Here is a 6,000-nt window from a genome sequence, read left to right as displayed (position 1 = left end):
CAACCAATTTCAAAAAGGACAAACTATGAAACAAAAGTAAAATTGTAAGAAATTCATCGAGCATTCCTTAGTGCAGCTTGGTATCAAGTTCCTTTGTTGAAAAAAAAGTAACACATTCCTATCACGTATTTCAATTGAATGTCTCTTCGTATAATACCAATTTCACAAACATACCTTTTATTAAATATCAGTGTTAGATAAATATTTAATGTTGAGATTCTAAATAATCGATTAAAAATGTGTTCGAAAACTACCTAAATTTCACACTGCTGTTTGTATATTTCTCTTATTGCGAAAAGATGTGGTGTTCCATTCTACATTGACAACATAGTTTGGATATATTTTGCGAAAAGATTAAACATCAGAAAACCCATGTAGTATGTTAAAGTATAAGTTTTAAAAGTAGCATTACTTTTAACATTTTCACTTATTTAAACTTATCTCAAGGTATAAATTTTAGTATTTCCACTTGATTACAATAATATTTCTTTTAAAATATTAATAATGTTAAGAAGATAGAAGCACTCTTCTAATTTATAGAAGTTATGCATGATCTTTTCCTTGTTCGAAATAGTTTTACTTGGAAGAGAAAAAAGTTCTTTAAGCTCTGGCGGGAAAATATTTCGAAAAGACATTAATCAATTTCCGAAGAAATTTCAGTAACAAGTAGAAATAGTAACTTTATAATTGAATAAACAGTGCTCTTCTGATGGTCCTCCCCATCTCGTAAGTGAGAAATAAATTATTTCAGGCTTACTGTATTTCGGCTTGGAACGAACACTCGCTGGGTTCCCACCCTCCACAGGAATCGAAGAATACATTTATCCTTCTCATTGGTATCTTGTATTATTTCATTCAGTAATCCGAACTCAGGAAAAGTCACTCCTGTTACTATTATTGTAACCCCATACGCCCTTGAATACAGTGTTGTGCAACCTGCATGGACTTTTACAAGATAAGTTACCTTGTATTAAATCACGCAACACTCAACTCTTTCGTGCCATACCTGTGTTGATACTTGTTTATGTTGAGGAAGTGTATTTGTTTTGCAACCCGCTTGTACTTTTACAAGAGACCAACATCAGAAAGACTGTGGCTTCGATTCCCCCAAAATAGAATAAAAGATTTAAAAAAATTGATAAACATAAAAAAAAAGTGAGAAAGAGCTCTTTTTATTTAGAAATAATAACTAATATTAAATTTGTATAACTAAGACTACTTATGATATTAAACTTCAGTTTTAGTAAATTTAAAGTTAACTTGATACTTGTAGTTAAGAGTTTAATACTTACATCAGTAGAATACCAAAAATGTCAATTACGCATAAATTTAATTTAAATACCTTCAATATTCATATTGCAAATTTTTATTATCGATCTCCTTACTCTTTTTAGTACGAAGGTATCATCATCCGAAACCGTCATAATTATCTTAATTTTATTAATTCTGTTAGATTTACAAAAATCTCTAAAATTTCCTTACCTTCTTTATCCAGCAAACACTAACAGTTTCTTCTTTTAGCTCTTCATGAATCATGATTTGCACAATCACAAAATATTTCAACGATATTTTTCTTTCACTATAGCAATATGTGACAGAGATGACAAATGCCGTTCGAAAATTCGAAAATCCATAATTTTTCAATCGAGAATATTATAAGCTACTTTAAATTGAATAATTTGTCTTTGTCCAAATGCGAACGTGCCACGGATATCACAATTATAATAAGAACTTTTATAAGAATATGTTTTCTTAATAATGAAGAAAACCTTTCATTGTGTGTATGTGTGAAGAAGCAGAAAGCAATAATGAATCCCAATCACAACCAATTTCAAAAAGGACAAACTATGAAACAAAAGTAAAATTGTAAGAAACTCATCGAGCATTCCTTAGTGCAGCTTGGTATCAAGTTCCTTTCTTGAATACGGAAAAATAGTAACACATTCCTATCACGTATTTCAATTGAATGTCTCTTCGTATAATACCAATTTCACAAACATACCTTTTATTAAATATCAGTATTAGATAAATATTTAATGTTGAGATTCTAAATAATCGATTAAAAATGTGTTCGAAAACTTCCTAAATTTCACACTGCTGTTTGTATATTTCTCTTATTGCGAAAAGATGTGATGTTCAATTCTACTTTGACAACATAGTTTGGATATATTTTGCAAAAAGATTAACCCATTAAGGCCCATGATCCCCATCTGGGGATCGGTGATTATATATTTTTTTTCTGTAATCCTCTTAACTTTAGGCCTATATCGTGTTTTGTTTGTTCCGGTCTGTAGTTAAATATTACAGTTAACGTATGCAACCAATATTTGGCATTATTATACACAAAATAATAACTTACGTTCTAATAAATTAAAACAAGTTCAAATTTTCGATTTTGAAAATACACAATAAATTTATTTTATCAATACGTTTACAATGAATGTAGATTTGGATTTTAGTTTCACACTACGGTACATACAATGCTTCTACATTGCACTAAACTGAATATAATTGCTCGAAAATACTTACGATCTTAAATATATATGCAATTACATTGATCCCCATTCGGGGATCATGGGCCATAGCATGTTGTTTTTATCCTATTTGTAAAGTTTAGGAAAGAGCAGTATTTCCTTGAATTTTACTCTGAGTTTCCACCAGTTTTGAAGATACGGTAGATTGACAGACAATTGCATCACAGATGGCAGCACCAGATAATAAGTTGTGTTGTGAGTGGCAGCACTTCCCAGATTTGTTTCATTTGGAGGGATAGACAGTGATTGTAAGCTAATGTTTGAAGTATGGACGTTATTTTCGTGCTTTTCTTTGTGTTTTCGTCTAATGTACGCTAAATCAGTTATCAGAATAGTGTGTTTTAGTTTTGATCAATTTCCATGTAAACATTTTTAGAAAATGAGTCGAAAGTATTTAACACTCAAAGAAGTAGAAGACTTGCTTTCTGATATTGAGGGTGACGATGAAGAATTAGTTGATACAGCTCCGCGCGATGTACCTGGTTTTGTTGAGATTCATACCTCGGGCGGCACTGAGTTTAGTAGTGACGAAACTGAAAGTGTTTCAAACTGTCCAGAAGTTCTCGCAAGAAGCAAAAAACAAGTTCGTATAAAAGTCGCTGGTTGAAAAAGGATGGTGAACATTCTTCTTTGCCTAAACAGACCAATACTTGGAATACTAATTGTGAGAAGCTCATATCTTCTGTACAAGAGAAAACTCCCGTGGAAGTGTTTGAACTATTTTTTAGCGATGAAGTCTTGAAGTATATTGTTCAAGAAAGTGTAAAGTACGCATTTCAGAGTAATGACCACGTTTTTTCTGTGTCATCTGACTGTGTTCGTAATTTTTTGGTATTCTTATTTTTAGTGGATATCACGTTCTCCCCCAATAACGGTTATATTAGTGCGAAGATGATGATATGAATGTAGGTATTGTTAGAAAGTGCATGAGCAGGAACCGGTTTATGGATATTAAAAAGTACATTCATTTTAATGACAACGAAGATCTCGCTGCTATTCCACCTATATGTCCACCAATAAAACTATATGTCATCATTTTACCTATCTTGTCTTTTTCCGGTAGCTGCATATTTTATTGTTTAGGTACGTTTACACGAACGTATTTTTACATACAGGTTTGTTTACATTTGCAGAGCTAACTGAGAAAAATGTATGTGTATTGTTTTCAACAAAAATATCTATGCTAACAAAATATATTCACGGCATGTCCCATGATCCCCATTTGGGGATCGTACATAAATTGGAAGTTTTAAACAATAAAAAGGTTTGAGAAAATCTTATTCCTTTTTTTTTTCTCACTAAAAACACTGAAACACGTCTACCAGATGAGTTTTATTTAAAAACAAAATTTGGGCCTTAATGGGTTAAACCCATGTAATACGTTACAGTTATAAGTTTTAAAAGTAGCATTACTTTTAACATTTTCACTTATTTAAACTTATTTCAACGTATAGATTTTAGCATTTCCATATGATTACAATAATTTTCTTTTAAAATATCAATAGTGTTAAGAAAATAGAAGCACTCTTCTATTTTACTGAAGTTATGCATGATCTTTTCCTTGCTGGAACAAGTTTTACATGAAAGAGAAAAAAGAAAACTATTTAAAGTCTAGCACGAAGATATTTCGTATAAACATTAATTAATTTTCGATGAAATTTCGGTAACAAGCAGTGGCGTGCCGTGACTTTTCTCACAGGGGACTAGGTTCAAAGAGAATGTGTGCTGTAGAGTGGAGGTCCTGAGTAGTATTGTTGACACCAAATAACACAATTTATTTGTTTCTGTAAACGCTTGTTCTACGAAGCCTCTTTCTTTCAAGAAATGGATAATTTCAGTCACAGTTCTATTTGAAAAATCTAAGAGGCTGTAAACCTATATTAATTCACTCTGCAAATTGTTAAAATTTAAAAAAAAAAAAAAACTCCCGTAAATTGATTTAAGGTTCAAAAACAAGCAATCAGGAAATCGAGATTTCATGCACTGAAAATTCTTTAAATCTAACAGCTCAAGAAATTGTAACTCACTGAGATCTTGAAATCACAATATCAATAATGTCATTGAAGAGAAGCATATATTTAATTTCTGTATCTGTTGAGTCATCTACTTTACGTCTTTTATTAGAAGGTTCCCGTTGTCATCCAATTCTACTTTTCTATAAGTCTTCAAAATCGTTTCTTGCATTTCTAAGTTGAGATACCATCTTTTGTAATTTTTGGATGCAATATTTCACATCCAAGGTTTTACTTTAAAGAATGTTGAATAGTATAACCGTGCGCGAAAAAAAAAATGACTGAAAACTTTTAGTAGAAATGCAAAATCGAAATCCTTCAATGATAACTCTCACATTTTTCTTTTTTCTTTTTTGTAGTCATGAAAGCTTCGGTGTCGCAATTATCTGAATCTTCTACAATGTTCTCAGCACACCGTAAGAGTTCTATTTGATTTTCATTTACTGCATTCACAATTTTGGAATTGTAATTCCATCTTATAGAGGCAACCGTTGGAAATCGCTTAGTTACTTCTGATTCAGCAAGCGCGTTACATGAATATGAAAAGAAATTTGGAATGCCACTTATTCTAAAAGATATTTTACATTCCTTGATGTGATTAACAGACTGTGGAACAACGAGATTGAGTCTGTGATGATAGCAGTGTATGGTGAGTGCACTCAAACACCTTTTCACAAAAGATTGTAAACCGTTCAAATGTCCAGAAAATGTGGCAGCTCCATCCATAGCCTAGTGCTACAAGGTTTTGCTTACAATTAAAATGAGAGAGAATTTGGAAAGCATGCTCACTTAGAGCAGTCGCAGTGCAATCACTAGTAACATCTGCAAAACAAATACATCTTTCATGAATTGCCGTCTTTCACATACCGATTGAATGTTGAGAGATCTTTGCAATGTCCCTAGTTTAGTCCAACATTATTGCTGTAAGAAGTGCATTGTTTATTTCTGACTTAATTTTATCCAGAATTACTCACCAACACATTTAATAATATCATTCTGAATTCTGTTTGATGTTCCTTTAAACACTCCCATGCTGTGAAGATGACAAGTCAACATGGGCGCCCGAACGAGAGGGCAGGGTGGGTCCCGGACTTTCCTCTGGCTCACGAAAATGTATACGTAATATAGCAAACCACGTATATTAAATACCAGAAATACCAGACGCAACATAGCAACCATGGAGATGGGCCCCTCCCTAGAAAATTTTCTTCAGGCGCCCCTGCAAGTCCATTTAGTGTCGTACTTGAAAGTAACTGAATTACTTCAATATAATTTCCCTAATTGACAGAATCTTCCTGTTTGTAATGACTTCTAAATGATAGCTCTTGTTTAGCCATAAAACAAGAGGAACAAATCAATCTGTTCATTAGTTCTCGGTTTGAATCAACTTCTGCATTGCTTGCTCAATTGAAAATCAATTCTGGTTTTCCGAAAGTTTTCAATTTAGTTATTGT

Source organism: Thermobia domestica, chromosome 5 (assembly GCF_964235325.1).
Source record: "Thermobia domestica chromosome 5, izTheDome1.hap1.1, whole genome shotgun sequence".
Taxonomy (NCBI): domain Eukaryota; kingdom Metazoa; phylum Arthropoda; class Insecta; order Zygentoma; family Lepismatidae; genus Thermobia; species Thermobia domestica.
Note: the sequence above shows the minus strand (reverse complement) of the source record.